We start from the raw sequence: 24096 nt of genomic DNA, 5'->3' as shown, positions 1-24096 counted from the left end.
CAAGTCTCCATATCAAAATAATTATCTCATGAAAACCCTTAACTGGTTTCCTTCCCAAGATATGTCATGTACGTCTATGAGTGGGGTTCCTAGCATGATAGTTCTTGTAAGAGGAGTTTGGATGACTCACTAAAAATGCCTCATATTTGATGTTCATATTAAATAAAACAAAAACTCTACTTAAGTTTTGTAAAATCATGCAAACCATACACATTCTGACATATATACCACTTTGCTACTATGAGTATACTAAATGTTTTAAAAGCTTTTTGTTTATTCAAGTCAAAATTAAGTTGTGGGTATTGATTGTTGTGTCCCTGGCTCTAACAGAGTGACGGCCATGCCATGAAGATACCCCCGGCGTCTGATTGGAAGCGATTAAGCAAACATGAGCAGACACATTAAAGTGTAATGGACTTCTTCTCTGCCGGCACGTGTTACTATAACTCACATCTATCTCGTGGCACAAATCACGTGTTGATGCAATGAATAATGAACCAGCAAGGTAATGATTTATAAGAACTCTGCTGTCATGCACACAACTCAATTCCACCTGGAATCTCTCGCTGTCCATCTAACCAACAGAATTGTCAATAACACTGCACTACAAGAATGTATACCGCAATAATAATGTGACGTTTTAGGCAGTGGTCCTTCATCGCAGAAAAAAAGATATATGACCTCCCTGAGATGAAGAGGGACCGTTGGCAGAAACGGCACCTGTTATATATAGTGTATTTATTTTATGACAGTGTTATTGCCAAAGGTGTTGAGTTTCTGTTATTTGTGCTCGTCGTACGCAGTATTAGTGTCACCAATAAAATTGCACCTTCTTCGTTGTCTGGACTGATGCACAAAGACTCACAGTGAAATGTGCTCATTTTGTGTCGCAAGATAGACGCTTGTTCAGTACAGTTAAATGGTTTGTAAACTACAGACAACTTTATGCATAAAGTGGTATTGAATGTATGCATTCTGAACTTCTTTCGTACCGTACGTTAGCTAACCGTGCAAATCAGAGGTACGATTTTATATATATTGCAAATGTATTGCACAATATATTTGAGCAAAAGTAGTTGAGGTAAGAATGTATATAAAGGAAATGTTTGCAAAGATTAAACAAACACAAACTTTGGCGCAATGAACCTATGGCATAGTAGTTCTTTGAAGCGCACTATGAGCTCAGCAATGTAAGTTTCATTTCCGGCCATGTCTGACATCAGTGGCGAGTGATATCTGTACCAGAACTGATATCACTCGTCTCCAACCCACACTGACCAGCATGTGTGTGTGTTAGGAATGAAACGTAATAATTAACCAGTGGATTTATCACGGCTGCTGATGATGACACTGGTCAACACACTTTTTCTGGCATAAAGTATTTCAACGGTTTTAAGGTAATTTTGGGGTGCTGATTCCAAATCTGACATCAGTTTTTGTCTATCACATCAGGTTTGAGATATCAAATATTGCATTTTCAATAAAAACTGCAGAAGAAAAATATAAAATAAATGTGGATATCTACATAAAATTATATTATAAACACACTATCCTAAAAATACAGCACCATATTTTAACACTAAAGCAGTCACTGACTCGCAACAACTTACAATCATAAGTGACAGAGTTAATTTCGGGTAAAATCAATGAAAATGGGGTATGCCGATAGCATAAAATGAGATGTGATGGAGCAAATCTGAGATCAGATTTGGAATCAGCACCCTGAAATTAGTCTAAAAAAGCTGCAAAAGTCCAGGCCAGAAAAAAAATGTTTTTTTTGTTGACCAGTGTGATGAGAAATATGTGTTGTCTAATGAATTTGAGGCTGTGAGTTGAGCATCGAGGCAGTGCCAAATCCCCCACAAGCCCCTTCGTGTGTAACTGGACCAGCCAGACTCATAATAGCCCGTGGCACGCAGCGTACTCTTCATACTCCCGACACGAAGATAATTGCTCGTCGTTTTTTTTTCATTAGCTTTTTTATTGCTCACTTTTTATTTACAAAATACAATTATACAGTTAAACGTATGGCTTTTTTCATAATTGGGGCAGTGCTGCGTTTTCGGATTAATCGAACAGACTGTGTGTTTTTTCCGCAGGTACGGCACTGCCTCACAGGTCACCGGCCTGTGCCAAGTGTGTGGCGGCACTGCACACCACATCCGGGATTCCCCCGTTGGTCACACCCCCCACCCCCTCCAATTGGTGAGGTCTTTGCTGCCAAGATATAACTTTGTTCGCAAGTCAGAGAATACAAATACAACTTCCTCTAGTCCAGTAAAACCAACAACGGCCTGTAGCCCCAGTTGATATAACAGACCCCCCCACCCGACCCACACTAACCAGCTGTGCCAAACTGCACCCAGGGATCAGTGGCAAAGTCTGGCAATGATGCGTAATGCTACTGCAAATACTACAGCGGTGTCGGCATTACGCTGGAGTTTGGTTTTTATAAATGTGTAGTGACGCATATTGGGTCACTACGCCGTTTAGCGCCAGCTACTGAAAGAAGAGTGCAACTGTGCGTGTTAGAGCCTCTCTTTGGCACAAGAGTATGTATGGCATGGAAGGGGGCGCTAGGGGGCATGGTCCAGGTGACAGTCAGAGAGGGCAGTTGAGGACGTGACAGTCTGGGTGAACCCGAGAGGACACGTGACCAGGACAGGATAATGAGGGGGGCCAAAAGGTGGCGAGAGAGACACGTGATGTATAGCCCAGAACCTTCTAGTTGGATCTAGAAGGGGGCGTGGCCGAGGGCGGAGCCAGGCCACGCTCAGGGGCATAAAAGGGAGGTCCCGAGAGCCAATCCAGGCTGTCTGTTGGAATGGAATCCGTCGGTGCTACAGCTCTTCGATCCTCGGTCTTCTGTCTTTACGCTTGGCATCGTGGGTCACGCAGTGTGTTACTAACTGACCAAGTTAAATAGTTACCCTGTTGGGGTGTGAGAAGTAACGTGTTGCCTCCAAGTTCAAGTGTGTGCCTCCGTGGAACCCACTACAAATGCCACGCAAAATACAGTTGGGAGCCAGACGATCAAAATGAGAAACTACGCAGCCTTTTGTCAATCAACTGCTGGGGTGAAGGCCTCCCTACGCTATCTGTCATGGCCCTTGTTTGACCATTATACCGTGAGACGCACTTGGCTACGTTGGTTCGTGTAGGTTTGGTGAAAGGAGGGCAGGGGCCCGGCACCAGTTCTGATATCACTCGCCGCTTGATGTTATTCGTGGCTGGGAATTATAATCAGGCGGCAGCGTTCATATCGCATTTCGCTAACCACTGCGCCACCGATCCATCCTTATAAAGAGGATGACTTTAAATAAAAGTATGCATTTGGTCAGCCAGACATTTCTGCTTGGTCACGCAGTGTTATGTGCAGCAGTTGCCTCAACTTCTGGTGAGCAGTGTATTGGCTAAGCCTACCTGCTCAAGATTAAAAAAAAATCACACCCGCTCCTAATTCCACGACCTTGTAATGGAAAATAAACGGTCGTCAAGTGGATGTGACACGCCCAAAAAGAAAAAAACCCACAGCGTGAAAAGTCAAATGTTTGATTTGCGGTTACCAGGGTGAGGGTGGTTGAGCACATGGCACAATTTGTCATCTTTGCTCATGTTTGTTTCCAAATGGGGCAAAGGTTTCTTTCTACCTGCCGATGTTGCATAATGCAATACTGATATATAATAACATGTACCTGCTCTTGCATAAACTTTTATGGCATTTTTTTACTCTGCTTTTATTGGTATGATAAGCAGTGCTAGAGGTTGTACAAGTGGGGGTGGTGGCATTCTTCTTCTCAGAACCCGAGAGAAGTTGGTTGACGTTTTTTTTATTTCTCCATTACAGGAATCAGTGGCGGATCTTGAAATTTCCCAAGGTGGAGGATAATGTCCCAAAAATGTAAGCTTGGTAAATTTGGCCCTATTTTAAAATAGAGGTTTTTTTATATTCAATGTATTTTTTTCTGGTAAATATCTACAAGACACCGATTTTCTGGGTCTCAAGAGGGAGGCGATCACCAAATGCTTTCATATCTGCTATTCGCAGTAACGTCAATTATAAAATATCACAGCGAGAATGTGTTGTTTATTTATTTATTGTTATTAGCTCAATTTAGGACTGTGGAGCTTCACTCTTCCATCATCACTCCCATGTTCGTGCTTCTTCTACATCACACAATGGAGCCACTCAGCAGTAACACCAACAGCAGTTAGAAACATAATATAATCGAAGAGCGGAAGTGGCTCAATTTAGTTTGTGAAGATGGTCCCAGCACGTGGAGTGAAACGTCGGGCATAATGCAGATAACCTTGAGAAAAACATTAGGGAAAATGTTGTTATTTATCGTCATTACGCACACACAGACACATTATGTGCTTCTCGCCAAAGTCACATTTTCTTTGAAATTGAATTTTTAAAAATTTATTTGATGCAATTTTATAAAAATCTGTTCAAGTGACACGCATGATCTTCAGTGTATATATATTATGATTTACGGCACATGCTGTCTTATCAGCGGCTGTTCTAAACTTGAAAAAACGTGAACATTTCCATTCCTCGAGGAATAAGATGAGTTTTGGATATTCTGAATTCAAATCAGGCCAAGTAAAATGCACCAAAGGTAGTGTTCTCTCTACACATAGTTAATCTTAGTGACCTCTCACAGCGTGAGATGCACTGCTCTTTGTACCTTCCCAGTCACGCCACTTCCTACCAATAAAATGACAGCACCCACTTGCCCTTTGCCTGGGCAGACACCCTTTGAACGCTTGCACAAAAGTAAACCACAACCTTACCCGTACAAACAGAGGAGCGCAGAATACAGGCCACCTATCCTGTCCTGCTGCCCTCCAACTGCTGCCCAATGTGCCACATTACCCACAAAGCCACCCAGCCTGCAATGCTGCCCTTCACTGCTACTCAATAAGCCACTGCACTCACAGATGCGATTTCCAGCACAAATAATAAAAGCGTTCTCTATTGTCAATTAGTTCAAGACCAATGTTATATATATTACTCATAAACTAAAATATTATATATATACAAGTTAATTGTATGGCTTTGTTGGAAAATGAAGGGAAACTCGTGGTTAAAATAATAATCATTATTATGAGTCCTTTATCAGAGTTTGGCTATTCAAATGTATGTAATCTGTTAAATGCAAATGTTAGCCTGTGATTGCTGGCTCGATTCCTCTTCTCGTCATTGCGCTCACGCTGTATTCAGGACGTGTATTCAGTTGTGTGAAATGCAATATAAATAATACAATGTTTTCGATGATAATCACCACAAGTCACCCACAAAGTCACCCATGGTGGCCAATTGTATGAAAGAGGACTACCTTTTTTCCATCACATGTTACACTTCCAAAAAAACTACAAGTCATTGTTTGCTATGTGCGTCGGTTGGGAGTGTTGCGCAAGAGCTGCCATGGCTATATGGGGATATAATTGGGTGGAATAAGCGGAGCGAGGGGAATGTAAAAGCTCACGTGAGTGTGTGCACAACTTCAAGTGGGTGAAAAGGTGGCAGGGCGTGTACGTGTTTGCGAATGCTGAGTTTGTGTACGGGCAAAAGGTCACTTGGATAAAGCTACCTCTCCAACAGATCCATCAGAGTTGTATTGTCTGGTCAGGCTTCAGAACCTTCTCCCATCAACGCCTCTGTACCACAAGGATCAATTTTCGGTTCACTTCTCTTCTCCAACTTCATTGACGAGCTGTTCAATGCATGCGTGAACCTGCTGTACCGCTACGCTGACGACTCAACCCTCTATACTCCAATAAGATCACCTGCAGAAAGCAACGCAGTGGCAGCTAGCCTGAACAGGGATCTTCATCAAATTAACATCTGGACAGACAAATGGAAGATCACCTTCGAACCATCAAAGTGTCAGACCATGACACTATCTTGGAAGAGAATTCCATCCAAGCTGGATCTGCATTTTGGTGACTGTCAGCTAGCATCAATCAACAAGCTCGAGATCGTCGGTGTTACCATTGACAGCAAGCTCACGTGGTGAAAACATCTCAACAACATCTCCATCAGAGCAGGACAAAAACTGGGTGCACTCAAGAAAGGTGGCCAACAAACTACAAAGCTCATACCTGCGGTGTCGTGGAGTACGCCTCTTTTTGCTGTATGAATGCCCCACTAAGTCAACCTCAGCCTTCTCTTTTATTTTATTATGTTTAATTTTTATTATTTTATTATTTTCCTTCTACGTGACTTTACCGAAAGAACCAAGAAGATGAATCCCTGCAGTCACGAAAGAAGCTTTAAATCGAAATTTGACCTCCACTACGGGGTGGGTTTCCACAAAGCTTTAAGATGCTTCAACAAGCTCCGGGATAAGAAGGCTCCATTCAGAGTCTGCCTTCTCGACAGACCTGTTCTCCACCTGAAGATGGCTGCTTGCGTTGTGGCCGAAACGTCGTGAGAATTATTTAATTATGTTTTACTTTTATTATTTTCCTTCTACGTGACTTTACCGAAAGAACCAAGAAGAAGACTCAGCCTTCTCGACAAAATACAGACGGTGCTTCAAATAACTGGTGTTGATGAAGCCACCGCCAGCAAACAGCTCACCACCCCCAGCCTGCATCACCGTCGACAAGTCACTTCTATCACAGTCATGTATAAAATTCACACCAACTACTGCCCCCACAGACCTTCAGGCCATGCTTCCACCTCCATATGAAAGACGCCGTGCCACCTGATTAAGCACAACCCTGCCAAGCCACGTCCTTGCCCCCCCCTCCAGTTGCCAGAACATGGACAGAAGCTCCCTTCACTCGACTGTCCGGATATGGAACTGCCTCCCTGAACACATTTGTCGGCGAAATCACCGATTTCGGTCTTCAGTCCTTCAAATGCTGAGCACATGGACATCTCCTAACTTCACCACACGTCTTGTAAGACTGAATCTTTGAGCTGCAGTGAACCAATGATTATGCCGATTAGATGTACTAATGTCTAATATGGCTGTTGTTCACAATCGTACCTAATAAAAAGGTCAAACTTGGGGAAATGTATAATCATGGGTTACCCGGTGCAATTCTTTATTTTTACCGATGCTGTGTGTGTATAATTAGGGTGAATATGTGTGGTCGTGTTTGTCAAGAGGTAATGTGTGACGTGCTTAAGGGAGCACAGCAACCAGCAGCTTGCATTATTTAACTCCACGTGTGCTGTACACATATTATGCGGCGTCCCAGGCGTCAGTTTTCACATCCACCTAAAGTGTGCGCGGGCAGAAATGCGGGGAGCTCAGTTTCCCTTCGTCCAGCAGCAGTGCCTTGCAGCTCGGCGCAATTTTACTCTCGGCTAAGTGGCTACAAGAACTAATGTCACCACTCACACCCACAACTGGCCTATTGCTTGCCGCCTATCACTCACGCACGGACTTCGCGCTATAACACAATGCTGTTGGCTTGCTGCTTCTACTCGCAAAAGCCCCCTAGCGTGAGAATTTGGGGGGGTGCGTGGAGGGGGGCTGAATGATTTCTGAGAACCCAATGCTAAAGGCTCGTCTCATCGGCTCAATTCCTCAGTACAATTAAGCGATGGACATCTCAGGAATTTTTTTTATAAGCACAGAGCTAAGAGAAGAATGCGTGATAAACGAAGCAGATCGTATCGGTACTCATCATGTATAGCGACGAATGTTGGTTTAACATTTGTTTAACATTGACTGTCGGTCTCTTGTATGGCTCTTTAAAAAAAACAACGAAAACCACTCGAGACAGTCTTGTTTGTTATGCTAAATGTGCGCTGCTCTCGCATCTCAGCAACTGCACAACGCAGATCTCATGGCAGTGCAATCCCCCGTTTCTGATCAAAGCAATGCACGCAAGATTTTAAAAAAAATCCGAATTTCCAGCCTCAATAAAGCAAGGCACGGCCCCAGTAAGAGCACTCATTTTACAAAGGGACCTTGAAAATACACTTACAGATATTGCAGGATTTAAGAATCTGAGCTCTGTAACGGTACACAGGAATGTTTAAGGTCACTGCTGGACGAAGGCTTCCCCTTACTGGGTCGTTCGTGGGGGTTGTTTGACCATACGGTAGGTACTTCACTCCGCTGGTCATTGTGGCTTGGTGATGTTAACCACGACACCCACCACCGCTTCACCCCCTAGAGAGACTTTCATGGCACACAAAGTGTACAGTGTGATTGTGGCGCAAGCCAGAGCCCCAGGGCACTTTCCCTTTGTAAACACCAAGCACTGAAGGCTGTGTCAGAGAATGGATTAATGAGGATTTGTTGTAGAAGCACGGACATAAATAAGGAGGTCAATCAGATTCATTTGCAATGTCTGCCCACACAAGCCGCAGTGCATCGAACACCCGGAGGAGCCCTGTTTGGGGCACGGGGAGGGGTCCCGACTCTGGGCTCTGGGTTCTATCGCTTCACCAGGCGAGGCACGTCGTGGTGTGACATTCACACCACGCTTCCCGGAATCGGTCCGTATAAATGGCAGGGTCGGAGCCGAGAAAAACGCATCCCGGAGGCCAATGGCCCTTTCCAGTAAGTCTGGCAGTATTACTGCCTCTGTGAAGGGCGAGGGGCGTTCGAGGGGTGGCCGTGATCACCCCGGCATTGACAAGCGACGGCTGTGCGCAGAGACAGAGGAGAGGGAGGCTCAGTCGCTTCGGCTTTCGCACCCTGGCTGGGATGAGCGCTGGCGACGGTGGATGAACGAGCTTGACAGCGTGTTAGAGGTCACGTGCTGGGGGCGTGCGAACTGCATCACATAACGGATTTGCTTTTGTCTTCACATCGTTGATATTATTATTATTGTTGTTGACTTGTTGGCAGATTTTGGGAGGCTTAAGGAGGGACTTCATCCAGCAGTGGATCGATCATGGTCGATGATGGTAATGATTGTAGTACTGTATTGTTTTTATCAATATCGGATGGGGCAGGAGTGCAGTGGTTATCGCACTGCACTATGCGCCTGACGACCTGAGTTTGATACCCGGCGGTGGTTAACAATCAAGTGGCTAGTGACATCTGAACGAGTCATGAGCCAACTTGCCCTGTCATCAACCTGCAAGTGACCAGTGTGGTAAAGTATGGTAAAAAAATAAGTCATTAAAACTTATCAAAATGTCTTGATCCACCAGTAGATTTACAAACGGCTGTAAAACATTTTTTTTTATAATTATCACGGTATCATTTATCATGCTGCCTTTAGTTTACACGTATTTAATCAGAAATGCACACTTGCGTAAAGTGCTAAAATATCATATCAAGCAGGAGGCCCTGGGGACTTAATTATTTCGCACACCTTCATCGTCCCGATTCTATCTCGGCTGATGAGGCTGATTCCAACATGGGGAGTTAGCCAAAGGCCAACATCTCACATCACTGCGCATTTGATCAATCCACAGCTGGATGATGAAGGCCTCCTGCCCAGGCCGTCGCCATCTCTGCCGATAATTAATCCACCAAGCACCAGCACACAAACTCACGTCCCTCCATTGCCTGCCGGGTGTACGTCCTCTCGGAAGCGTTCCATTTATTGGCTTTCACTCCGTCATTATTCTAAGCCAGTGTTCATCATCCCTTGCAGTCATGATGTGTCCTGCCCAAGCCCTGTATTTTTCTTAACAGTCCGGATTCTGTCTTTAACCTGCACCTCTTATCTAATCCCTGCCTTCGCCTTTCTGACTCTCAATGCAATGCCAATAATATGCATCTGCTAACCCTGCCTTGGTTTGGATGCGAGAGATGGTTGTGTGCTTTTATTTTGCAACATGACGGTTGTGCCATCTTTGATGAATAAAAACGCCTTACAAAAATTGGCAGGGACTTCTTCATTCAGCTCTTAGGACAAATTATTTACAAGAAACAGCATAATTCCCTGCAGTGGAAACCAAAGTAATTGCGTTTTCTTTAACCCTGATGTCACAACTCGCCACTGCCAACATTACTTTGCGAACATTCGCCTTGTTTTTTCTGTTCTTTTTTTATGTTCTTCCGATTGGAGTTTGTACCTATTCGCATGTATCTACATTGCAGGCAAACACGTGACGGACGACACTTGTTGGCAGAGGAATTTACCCCAATACGACTTTTTTAGTCTGATGGATGCTGACAAGAAGGGATACGAGCCTTAGTGTGTTCTCAGTGAGGTTCATTGGTGTGCAAAATAAGCATACGACATGATAGTATTACATTTCACCTTTGAAAAGTAAATGCGGCCATGTTATTCATTCGAAAATCATTATTAATACCGGATTTCATTCTGAAACTTCATTTGTAAAATGTGATTATATGGACTGGAGCAGTGGTGAAGTGATGAGTGCGTTGGTGATGTGAACCTGCCGACCTGCGTTTGACAGTGATATCTAAAACTGATCCTCGACCGCCTTCATCAACCCTGCATTGACCTGCATGGTGAAGTATGGTCAAACAACTCATAGGGGCAATACAGTGTGGAGAGGCCTTCAAAGAACTGTGGATTGACATAAGGTTATGACAATACAAATAACAATTTGATGTGCTATTACAGTGTGATTTCACTTACCCAGTGTTTAATATTGACAAAGGGGACAACACAGCTCTCCAATATGTTTGCGGATTGTCATGAATGTTGTTTGGTGGAACCCTAAAACACATCAGAGAGCTGTATACAGCTCAACTGTGAAAACCTACACAGTCGTAAGGTGACAACATTACGGTAAAATTTGAATTCTGAATCAAAATCTCTAGATGTACTCAAAAGCGGGTTTATTTTCATGACAGCTGTTGTGCAGTTTATAAATGTATATTCCGTAATGAGTTAAATGTGTCTTCAGTGCATAATGGTTTGATTATAGTCAGATGAATTAGCTGATGCAAATCATGAAATAGGAAACTATGTCAACTACTGCCTTCCATTCACACAAACCGTTTGAGACTATGATAATGTTGGAATCGTTTGCAACATCAGTGACACTGCAATGATCTAACATTCACAAATATATGGGAATTGTACAGCCCCTTTGTCATTCCACGCCGTCGGTTATTCGGCATGTTTGACCATACTTCACCACCCTGATCAGTGCAGGCTGGTGAAAAGGGCAAGCCTGGAATCAGCTCAAACGTCACTCTTCACCAATATTAGCTATGGCCGGGAATCCAACTGCGGTGACCGGGTTCAGTGTCGTGTGAGATCATACTGCACCACTGCTCTCCCATATACGTACATGAAGCCAGCACTGTATTTCGAGAGTACAGTATATGGGTGTCATCCTTTTACGCCAAACTATATTTGTCTCCGTTAATGTTGACAGCCCTGGCAAATTGCAGTCGTCTTTGTTCACATTAATTAGTGGAATAATTAATTGCCGTCCAGGTGTTAAAACGAATTATGCTAATATTCCATCCGTGGCTGGAAGCTATTGGGCCACATGTATTATTGAGAGGGTGTATGTCTCACACTCTTACAGCATTGCTTATCGAGCACAGGCGGACTTCCGTTGAGTTTGTACATTGTATTAATTTCACCGAAACACATTCAGACACCGTCGGCTTCCCTTACAAGATACAAAAAGACGCCACGCGGTCCTTTGAAACGTAACGCTTCCTATGAAATGCATAAATTATATATTGAAGCTACAGAGTTGCAAGCCTCAAAGAGATACTGTTCTTTCATTTGACTTTTTTTTAAGTACTCTCAGTACTGTGCATGCAAGACGATGTCAATCATATATCAGTCCATAGTGTGTGTCGTAAGTTCACAATAAAATACCATTAATACAGTGCTTCCTTGGTTGTGCAGTATTCTATATTTTGGTAAAATCCTACGGCACTGACAACATAATTTGTTTCAGTTACTGCCACATCATGAGAATTGGCCAAATATCATATTTTATATTAAGAAAAAGGTTTACAGGAACACGTACACTTGTGTTTACTAATACAATGTCCCTGGCTACTCTTAGGATACATTCCACTGATAAATATGCGGATATAATAAGCCCATTAAATTGGTACGTGACCTTGGTGTCTGTGTATGTATACAGCATATACTTCTAAAAATAACGTTCAAATCAAATTTACAACCAACGTCATGAATTTTACGTGATGGAAATCTTTCATCTCCATTCGCACAGCCTGTGCAAATATATGTCCACGTACAAAAGCGCCTAATTGAATATGGCGTGAAACAAATATGCAGTAACTGATTTACACGACGTATTTATTTTATTTATTCCAATTTTTTTTTTTAAACCCCCGTTACAATTAAAATCATGGAGAAGTATACATAAGCAGTTGTCGCACATCAGTGGCTTCGCTGTGCGACCACGTTTGATGCCCCCTGCCCCCGCCCCCCGCCTTCTCTCGATCTGGCACGAGGTATAAATAGCCGCTCGCGCTGCGTCACAATGACGCGCGGAGGCACGCGGCGGGCGAGGCGCCGCGTCACGCAGAGGGCGAGCGGTGGGGGGGGGGGGGCATGGGAGGGGGCGTCTCTTGGCAACAGGCGCGGCTGGAATAATGATGATGATCATGATGACGATGATTGCGGTGGTGGTTGGTGGTGATGATGATGATGATGGAGGATTTCTCGTGGATAATGAAGAGCGTACGAAAGTATGAAGAGCGTAACGACGGGAAGAGATAGGATTTTTTTAAATCTGAATATTTAAGACTGGAGGATGATTGTGGTGGTGGTGGTGTCATACCTGACAACCCCTTTTCAGTGCCCACCTTATTACGGACCAATTTAGACCTTATTGATCACACCCTGATCTTATACGTCTCAACGTTCATCCTACAAAGTCCCATCACAAGGGAGAAACACAAATACACAAAAATATGTTTTTCCTCCCCGTATTGAAACGGCTGTATGCAGTATGGACCTCAAAACTCAGTTTTCCTGTACAAGAATACGGGTACACCGTATGGGTTGACATGTAGGTGGTAATGATGATGGAGGATTTATCGTGGCTATTGAAGAGTGTACGAGAGAAAGTATGAAGAGCGTAACGACGGTATGAGATGGATTTTTTTAAAAAATCTGAATATTTATTTAAGACTGAAGGATGATTGTGGTGGTGGTGGTGATGATGATGATGATTTCTCGTACGAGAGAAAGTACGAAGAATGTAACGATGGTATGAGATGGATTTTTTTAATCTATATTTAAGACTGGAGGAATCCTATGAGCTATAAAGATATTTTTGTAGGTTTTTTTGGGTTAGATCACGTAAATATAAATGTGCCGTTAAACCCGCCACCACCCGACACAGCTAATTAGTAAAGTTTGTCTCGTAAACAAAACGTGCCAACTAGTTGCTACTTCAGCACACCGGTGTGTTGGTCAGTAAACCCACCAACATTTACGATTCGAGTATGATGACGTTTCGCTGGTGGTTACAACCAGCTTCATCAGGCGATATCCAGAATTGTGAAGAATTCTTCCTGTTTCAGTCTTACAAAGGGGAGTAAAGGTGATGTCATCAGTGTGGGCCTATCTGGTGCACGATCAAAGTGGGGTTAATGTAGTCATGGAAGTTATAATGAATCATGTTAATCCGAGAATATGAAATATATAATAGGCAACGTTTTGGTCAATGGCCCTTCTTCAAAGCACATAAATAGAGAGGCTAGAGAGATATAATAGATAAAAGTTGGAAACTGCTCTTTACACCATGGGGCATGCTTGGTGAGATTAACATAAAACACATGATCTATTTTGCCATATGAATAATTACGCTAATGGCTGCTATTGAGTGACAAATAAGCCATTCAACAGGCTAAATAATTGTAAAAGTGTTTTTATCGTTAAAAGTGATTCTACACAACTGCCAACAGCACCATCGCCACGTAATATATGACAGCGTTAAGAAAAGTGCGTTCTAAGTGATTTAGCCATTCCATTTATGTCTTGCAACTGGTGAATTGCATACATACCGCTCTCACATTTGATATGTGTATACTAAATGTGATGCAGCTGAAATGGCCCACGGTTTGGTGGCGTTCGTGACAAGCCGCTGTCGTACGCAGGAGAGGAGCTGAAATGCGGGAGGAGTGGGCAGGGCAAACTGGCGCTGCAGGCTGCTCCTCTGATGCACGTACACACACACAGAGAGACGTATTAAAGCACACAAGAGATACGCACGGGCAAGGGCACGCCCTGCAACGCCCATGTCCCTGCGGTTTTCATTCAGCTCAGTTGAGGCTGCTGGTCTGCTGCCTGCCTGCTGCTGCTGCTGCCAAAACGCGGAAACACACTGACGTCCCTGTGGCAGTCACACGTGCACGCACAGTTTTGAACAACTGCATTTGCGCATTTCTGTGCTTCCTTAGTTGTGCAGTATTCTATATTTTGGTAAAATCTTGCGGCACTAACAATATAATTTTTTTTAAGTTACTGCCACATCATGAGAATTGGCCAAATGTCATATTTTATATATAAAAAAAGGTTTACAGGAACACGTACACTTGTGTTTACTAATACAATGTCCCTGGCTACTCTTAGGATACATTCCACTGATAAATATGCGGATATAATAAGCCCATTAATTTGGTACGTGACCTTGGTGTCTGTGTATGTATACAGCATATACTTCAAAAAATAACGTTCAAATCAAATTTACAACCAACGTCATGAATTTTGGTCTGCTGCCTGCCTGCTGCTGCTTTTGCCAAAACGCGGAAACACACTGACGTCCCTGTGACAGACACACGTGCACGCACAGTTTTGAACAACTGCATTTGCGCATTTCTGGTGGTGGGAGGGATTTGATCTTGTGAAAGAAACGTGCCCTGACCCGACACTCCGACTGCCCACTGTGACACTTGCTTGGTTGGGTCACTTCCAGCGCCCATCTCGTGCGTGATTGCTGGCTCGTCGTGTTTGTGTCTGTTGACCTGGACACTTCCGGTCTGGGTGTTCTTTTTGTCCTCGGTTCACTGCCGCCCCTTGCCCCATAAACACCACAATTCATCTGCCACCTCTGAGAACAGTCTGGAAAACATTTACTATGTCACTGCTTATCTGGACGTTTAAAACAAGGCATTTTTTCTCAAAAGCAACAAAAGGATGGAGATGTATTTAAAATTTTATGTACTTTAAACACAATGCAGTATTTTGAACTGTAAATTTCGAAACCACGCTATAAAGTTTGAAGTTATTATTGTATTATATGGGTCTTTCGGTAAAGCCACGTAGTTAGAAGAAGAATAAAAATAATAATAAAAATATCACGACGTTTCGATCGCAACACAAGCAATCGTCTTCAGGTGAAGAAATACAGCTAGAGAGCTGCTGAAGCAGCAGGGTGTTATATAGGCCTGAGATGGGTGCAGCCCAAGGGTAAGTGGGCGGGGTTAGAGATGTAATTATTATTGGTTTAATTAATCTCGAGACCAATTTTATGTAAGCTGCACTTTGATATTTATTCTGCTCCATCCGAATAAATATGTACACCCTACTCCTCTTCAAGCAACCAGGGAATCAATGACTAACAAAATATTGTATAGGAACACAGCGGAAGATTGTTCGAATGACTACGTTTGGCAGCAGCTGAGTGTTTGATTGCTGCTGTGAAGAGTAGACATTCCATGTACTACGTCTTTGTTTATTGGGCATGAACAATTCACAATTGGGGGTATATATATATTGAACTTCTTTCGCACCCTACATAGCCAACCGTGCTAATCGGAGGTGTAGGAAATCGTGTCAAGAATTGTACTAATCAAATATTGTCTTCTTTCTACCACCTTTGTATTTTTCTTTTTCTCTCATTCGTGCAGTGTTATTTGCCCCATCAGCTAAATTGTAAAATCTGCATTTATTTTGCAAATCATTTGCATACAAATAATAATCAAATTCAATGCGTGTGCCATGAGCTTAATAATCAATTATCATCGTGAACCAATGCATCACTACATGCCTAATGTTTATAAATGCCCAATAACGCTCATGGCTGATGGTTGAGACTAATGACAAAGTGGTAGCCAAATGAGGGAAGACGCCCAAGAGATGTGAACCGCAGAGAAGGAGCGATTCAATCATCTCAAATACCGGCCTTAGATTGATTGTTACAGCGCAGGGTTGTGAGGGCAATGGCTAGGGGAAGCCTTTATCCATACGTGTTGATTGTTCACGGCTCATGATCATAATGACGACTTATCAGGGAACCAAACCCCAAGAGCAACGGCCACTAATTCTTCAACCCATCTTCGCTACTGGATTGTCAGAATGTCGTCTCGTGTAACTTCATTTGCATGCACGCATCAGTCTGCCACCAACAAGTGCACTCGTACATCGCGACGGATGCCGTGTCCACGCATTTTATGTCCTATTTAGATTCAGCCTAATGGGATCCATCGCATGGGTGTCATACTGAAAGAAACGGAGGGCGCTTGTTTATTATCTATGCGTTTATTTCAGCGCACTGCAGGAAGTCGTCGTACGTCAACGAGCTATATTATTCAAAGTGATAAGACACTGTTCCCTATGTGAGCATACATACCGCATAGCCGTCAAAGGCAGTTTTCCTTTTTAAAAAAAATGTAACAATGCTCTTTCCAAAAGTGTTCCTGGTGGAAATTCCAAACAATATTTAACATGGGCAAAAATAGCACATTTACCAAAAATCTGACGAAAATGTCCTTCCATTGTCTGTACTTTACTGGAAAACTCGTTTGGAAATGCTTTTGTTGGCTGCGGCACTTTCAAACAATCAACTTACATATATAATTCTTCTCCGGACATGCCAATAGAGTTACAAATTGTGCATAGTATACAGCAATATGCGGTATGTTTAATAACTGCCTGGATAATATGCCATGTGGCATTATGAAAGCACGGTACATTGCGGGTGTTTTCTGGAGAGGTAGTAGCGTGACTTTTCATGGTTTCACTATGAACGCTTTTACAACAACGCTTGTTAATGTTGTACGAAGTAAACACGCAGGAATTTTTACAATGCAGAAGTTGCATATTTCACCTCTTGCCCCCTTAAATCGGGAAGCTAGACAGGTTTACTACTGAAATGAGAACCCAGCTTCATCCCGTGAAAATTTCAGGTTTGAGTCTTGGCTGAGAGTTAAAGGCGTAGAAAAGTTATGAAGCAGTGCTGGTATGGTGTGAAGGAATGCACCAAAGTTGTATCATTCATTCTCCCAAGCCACACACGTAATGATTAAAATTTATTCTAGCAAAATAACGCTCATATTAGCTAGCCATTAAAGTAAATGTGCACTGTGTATGGGACAGGGCATGTGTTCTCTCGGGATATATGCCTTAGATCATATAGCATACGTAACATATCATACAGAATACATGCAACCTAAGTTCTAGTCTGCATATCGTCTGGACTATTCTATAGGTATTCTGGTGTTTATGAAACATCTCATTGTACATTACATATTAAGGAATGTAAACTATGTAAATGCATCCTGTTCAATGCCAACACATCCGAGGATGAATGACTCCACCCAACCTCAAAGGAACACATCCTTCCTGGCACGAGTGCTCTCAACGTGAACAATGCAGCTGCTGTGCGATCATGCTGTTAGTAAGGTTGGTGTAGGCTGAACCAACGCCCTTGTAAAATTTTCCATTAAATCAAACCGTTGACATTTGTCGGCACAGGATATGAATTAGTTTATTCTAATTAACAAAAGTATTAAAATTTGAGCATGACATTAGGCAGGCAATGCTTAACTTAATCAACAATTAGATTAACCAAAACCCATCAGAGTGGAGCGAACATTCATCATCAGCCAAGGTCAATCCAATCCTGAACGATGGCCTGCCCGAGCTACCACCATCTCTTGTAATCCTGCATTAATCCACCTAGTATCTACAAATGAGCTGAATTCGTTGCTCCATATCTTCAGTGGACTTCCTCATGTCTAGAGTAAGCTATACTAGATGAGTATCACTATGTCAGTGTCCAGTATGTGTCTCAAATATGTGTTTGCAATGCAAGTTCAAAACCTGGTCATGAGGTTGACAAGCCCATTATCCCGAGATGGTCAATACAATCAGTACCGCTTTGCGAGAAGTCAAAAAGTAGTTGATCTATGGACAAAGGCCCACGTCATAGTAAAATGGAATTCCCACCACTGGCCTAAGGCAGCCAAAGTAGGTACGTTTTACTCATGTGCTTCTTTGAGGACAGGGCACCTTGACTTTCAAAACAATTTTTCACAGGCCCAGCACCCAGGCAGAACAAGACATTCAGCATATCGCAGCGTTTACAGAGCGGCAGCAGCGGGTCGCAGAACCAGAAGTCACTGTTCACTGAACACGGTGATTTAGCCAATTAACCATTCCACGGTCAGCCCAATCCTTGCACGGTGTTCCTGCCATTTCCTCCTCCGCACCCATCACCAAAACATGTCGACCAGGACGCCATTTGTCGAGTAGCGTATTGGTAGATTGTGAAACAAATGACATAGTACCTTAAGGTATCGTGAGAATGTTCTCACCTTTTGTAATTGTGTCGCCTTAAAGGAATGTTGCATATTTATTTCTGCGTGTTGCAACATTTTACTTGAATAGCACGTAATAGATTTTCGTGAATAAAAACACTATTTTTTTTGTCTTTGGGGATACATTTATAACATAATCATGTAACACCATAGTAACTAAATTATACTTTAATAATAATAGGTGGCGCAGCGGTTAGCTCACTGTGCGATGAATCCGGCGACCTGCATTTGATTTCCTGCCACAGTTAAATAAACATCAGTGCTGAGTGATATGTGAACCAGTACTGGGCACACTCCCTTCACCAACCCGCACTGATTGGTATGGTGAAATATGGCCATTTAGGAGATTAACATATGACTATTATTACTTTTCATAGTCATTAAAACAACATAAGGATATTTATTTGTAAGTATCATCTTGCATCAACTTTTCGAAGTAGTCACCATAACATGACAGAACATATCCGTCTGCGAGCAGGTGTGAATCAGTGGTTAATTATTTATGAATGATTTCCGATTCACTGTTTTCAAAGTTATTTATTTTTTATCCGCCTAAGTATAGCCGCGATGTTGCTCCACTCATTTTCATCAAGCAAGAATAAACAAAAACTGCAGCAGTTATCAGCCCTTCCGCAATCCCGATTCAAATGCTCAAAGTGGGCACTTGAGGCAAGGAAAGAGGCGAACGATCAAGAGCCGTTTTCCTTCTCACCGGAGTCATCTGTCGAAGGTTCCAGCTGCTCTTTTTACGCTTGTGTACCGAGGAAAGCCTCACATGAGTCTCAAGACTCTTTTTCCGGAGGGCAACGATTGATATGTGTTTCCCAAGTTAGTAATTTTCGAGTTTTTTTTTTCTAATTTGTAAAATGTCGAACATGGCTTCGCGGCACACAATGGCCTCATCATCTTCGAATGGTATCACGGGATTTTGAAAGCACGTGCCAGTCTTTGTTTACATCCGATCAATTTACTCGTGTTCACAAATCACGGTTGTGTGCTTGTCCCACGGCAGTCTGCAGCAAAAAATATATGTCCACAATGTGCTGAAAAACACAACCCAAACACACATCCGAGAATATAACCTCGTCAACTCGTCCATTCACTCTAAAGGATGTGCATACACTTCCAGAAGCATCCGTGTTTTGCGACAAACTGGTGCTTATGTATTTAACATTTTGATAAGATAAAATGTTGGTTTATATAGTTAAATGTATAAATTATGGCAATTAAATGGTAACCGAATGACAATAAAATTTTACTCATTACAAAATACGCTGACATTTTATATATATATTTAAAACCTGTGCAAGAACATCGAGAATCTACAAAAGCCCAAACGTTTTTAACGTTAAAAGTTTGGGATTGTCACTTCCTGTGTCCCTTGCTGTCATGTTTTTTACCATGTCACTGACCTGTAATTACATTTTGTCCTCTTCATTGGCGAAGTTAAAGAGTAACTTGTATTGCACTCGGCTGTGGTCACTTCCTGTAGAGACACCTCTGACAATCTGGCAGTTTTCCATCAGAGAGAGGCTCCTTCGGTTTTTTAAAAGCTATTCTACATCGTCACTGGATTAAATTAAAATTATCATAGGCATTCTCCTGTCTCACTCAAATGTAACGTTTATCAATCATCCTTTCACCTGCCTTTCCATGAAAGTTGCCCATTGTGAACTTGTGATATTTTATTACCCTCTTTCAAAAATTTGTTAACTTCTTTATACATTTGTATTGAAAGCTTAATTCTTTATACATTTTCTTCTCTTTCTACATCTTCACGGCACGTTTCCATTTTTAATTTGTAATCAACTCATAGCAGTTTGAAGAGGCAGGGGAAATTAAACTGGTTGTAAAAAACTAATTCAAATCCCGACAGAAACAAAACGATCAAATGAGATACATGTAATTGAAATGGTGGGAAATACATAAATAAATGCTATTACATAATAAGATAGCCCAGAAATGTGTGTAACGCGCGTTACTCATTCCACATGCCCCCCTCAATTAATAATAAAATAATCATGAGTGGGTGGAATTTTTACACTCCCCCAGGTCGAGCGAAGAAACTTTTTTTTTACGCAAATCCGCTTTAAATTTGACGTTTCTTTGTTGAAAGTTAAGCAGATAAATAATTCTACGCAGCAACAAAGTGTGTTTGGTGTCTTTATTTATTTCTGCAGCACTTGAAACAAAAGGTGTGTATAATTTTTGCTTCTACATTATTATAACATATATACATTTCTCCGTGATTTTCCAGACATTGTATCGAATTAAAATTGATTACAATCCCAGCAAGCGATAGCAGAAGAAAATAAAGTATCAGAGCAGTGATTTCGAACTAATTGAAGGTGAGTTAAATGCAATGCTACAGTGACATGAAGTGAGGCGTTTAATGACGTAGTTTTGTGCCAGATTCACTGCCATTAATACAATGCTACAGTGAAATACAGTGTAGTGTTTGGTGACATTTTGTGCAAAATTCACTGTCATTAAATTTACGCAAGATACAATTATTCTCTGCAAAAAAATTCGTAAATATTACAGATTCCGTCCTAGGACGGGCAAAAAGCGAGTTAAATAATATAATAAGACATTTTTAAAAAACACAAAAATGCATGTTGAAAAAAGGGAGAGATACGAAAAACGGTCGTACAGGCGGAAGCCAAAATCGAATCAAACGGAATACACCCAATCTCATAAAATCTCAGAAGTCAAGCAGGTCTGAGCCTGGATAGAGCTAGGTTTACATTAAGTAAAATTATAAAATGTTGCTGGCACAATGCATTGTGGGAAGGTTTGTTCTTGTGAGAACAAACAAAGGTGCAACCCCCATGGCAGTGCATTCCTGGGCCCAATCGCCATTTCGACAGAAGGAAGTTGACTGCCATGCATTTCAAATAGAACACACATAGCTCTGTAAAACCATTATGAAATTAACGAGGAAGAAAATTATAGAACACAACACAAAAATAATCGAGTATGTCATGCCAAGGCAATAAGAGCATAAATGTAGAAAAAAACTAGTTTCTGATTTACAAAACCCCAAATTGTAGCCCTGAGTGAGCTAAATAGAACAATAAAACAGAGAAAACTATTTTAATAACTGTGGATATCATAAAAGTGGAACCAGCCGTTAGATGAAAATGAGTGGGCCAAATTACTGAATTGTAAACATCGGCAGATGAGACTGGTAATGGAACGACAGCCAAAGGACAAAACACACCCGAAAAGACAACACTTGGGGAGAAATCAGCCCATCACCTCATATACAAAGATGGATTGTAACATCGATGGACCATGATGAATTACATGGGAAGTCCTTTGTCCAGCAGTGGAAAAAACATGGGACGATGGGACTGACCGTGTAAGGGGCCGTCCATAATTTACGCCACGCACCTAGGGGGGGGTCAGACATTTGTGACGATTTGTGACGTGGGGGGGGGGGTGAAAAATGTGACGTCACATCAAAATGCGCAACTTTAAATAAATATAGACAACACGTTCTACTTAATTAAATAGACTTTTTAATAAATGTTTTCTCCTACAACATCAGAGTGCAGCGCGCCATTAAATACGCACTACAATGACAATAGTTTAAAGCGATTTAAAGCATGTTTTATATTTTTTTTGGGGGGGTGGCAGAGCTTTGTGACGTCATATTTGAGGGGGGGCCTGACTTTTTGTGACGCCGTGTGACGAGGGGGGGGTAGGGTCAAAAATCGTCCAAAATCGCGTGACGTCATTTATGGACGGCCCCTAATCCTAGAGGCTACATGTTCGAGAAGGTTTTGCACTCTATTAAGTAAATTTCTAAACAATGGTAATTAAAGGTATAGACACTACGGAGAAGGCTGTGTAATGATAACGTAAGTAGCAGTGGAGGTAAGACATTACAGGTTGGCCTGAAGACGAGCTCTTGCAGGGGGACGCACAGGCAGACGGAATCTCAGCCCAAGAACGTACGGACTCGTTCAGTGTGGTTAATTTAAAATTCACGAAGGACCGACATTAATATTGGCAAATATGTACGATTCACGTGAAGCTTAAGCACTATGGATTCGTGAAGAATCCACAGATAGCTGGGGTAATGAAGCCGAGTGAATGTGTGGCTTCAACAATAGAATGTGTAACTGAACACAAGGGGGGACAGGTGATATTGCAGATGTGATGACAGGAGAGGCATTGAGATAGTGTCAAGACACTGTAAGGTAACACCAGTCGAGACAGATGTATTATGTTGTCTCATGTATACGTACCGTACCCCTTTGTCCATCGACTTGCAAACGGGTTCCTCCCTACGCCAACGGGGGGGGGGGGGGGGCGTGGAAAGTTCTATAACCATATGTGAAGGGAGGGGGCATACTATAGAGCAAGGGTCGGGAACCTTTTTGACTGGGAGAGCCATAAAAGCCCAATATTTTTTAATATATTTCATTGAGAGCCATATAGTAATTTTTAACGTATAATAAATTAAATATGTCTTACTTTTAATGCGACTTCTGGTGCTGCATGGTTTTGCAGATGGCCTTGTAGTCTGGTTCATACGACTTGGTGAGGTTGAGCTTCGTGCAGGCGTGACCCGTGAAATTTATCTTCAAAACTAATTTCTGTTTACTTTAAAATGACACGGTATTATTAAGCAATATCACAAGTATTTTAAAATCAGTTCCAAACAGATTTTTTTTTCAACTCAAAAATTGTCTGGGAGCCATATGCCGTCACTGGAAGAGCCATATATGGCTCGCGAGCCATAGGTTCCCCACCGCTGCTATAGAGGTATAGTACAACAACGGATTTTGTTGCGCTGACATTAGCTGCCAATCACCTAGTTCCACAGCCCGTTTCTACATGGTGGTCATCCATCCAAGCACTAACCAGGCTCAACCCTGCTTTCGCTTCCAAGATAAACTCTAAAAAAATACAGAAATCACAAATTGAGAGCGCCACTTCATATTTTCACACCACCCACGTGATGCATTTTGCCGAATAGAAGACGTTTTTTTCTCACGTTATTGAATGTTACGCTTTGATATCCCCAATACAATTTTCGGACAGAAATTGTCTAATGTTCCCATGAATAACGTTGGCGAAAGCGTGTTTCCTCGTATGTATCTGTGCACGCTTGCAATTATACTTAAAGTGAAAGAGGAACACATGGACCAGAGAACATTTTGAGTGCTAAGAAGTTGAAGCGGGGTTTTGACAGGGCACAATGCTAGATTGGATGATGTCCAGTGGTCGAGGCTAATGATGGAGTGGCAGCAAAAGGCGAGATCACGTGGAAGAGGACGTTCACGCTAGAACTGAGCGACGACAGCAGCCCGTGTGGAGGCGCCAGATGGATTTCTGCATCTCAGGATTGTGAGAGATAGTAGCAACTCGCGGAGGCCTTCAACCTGCAGTGGATAATACTGTCAACTAAACCGATTTTTTTTGTATACTGTATATGTATATGGCACATTAAATATATATTCCATTCAATATGCCATCAACTTTTGTTCTCTAGGAACATTTATTTTGGCTCCAGTGAAATTTAAGATATCTTATATTCATTATTAGTGGAGTAATTTCCACTACTTTAACATCAAAGGGGCCTCGGTACAGAAACAATGCAATAAATAAATAAAAATAGCAAGTGGTGTGCGTA

General features: G+C 42.2%; 1 long non-coding RNA gene across 1 annotated transcript; it reads left to right on the top strand.

The window, feature by feature from the left end:
- Window positions 1-355: 355 nt before the first annotated feature.
- On the top strand, window positions 356-7019 carry LOC133346914 (uncharacterized). Its single transcript, XR_009755659.1, has 3 exons — window positions 356-505; window positions 2100-2205; window positions 3848-7019. It is a non-coding gene; the product is annotated as an uncharacterized LOC133346914 (long non-coding RNA).
- The last annotated feature ends 17077 nt before the right edge of the window (window positions 7020-24096 follow it).

This window comes from Lethenteron reissneri, chromosome 25 (assembly GCF_015708825.2).
Source record: "Lethenteron reissneri isolate LAM-NWPU_2019-01 chromosome 25, ASM1570882v1, whole genome shotgun sequence".
NCBI classification, from domain to species: domain Eukaryota; kingdom Metazoa; phylum Chordata; class Hyperoartia; order Petromyzontiformes; family Petromyzontidae; genus Lethenteron; species Lethenteron reissneri.
The sequence above is the reverse complement of the archived record's forward strand: the minus strand, read 5'-3'. Positions and strand labels throughout refer to the sequence as shown.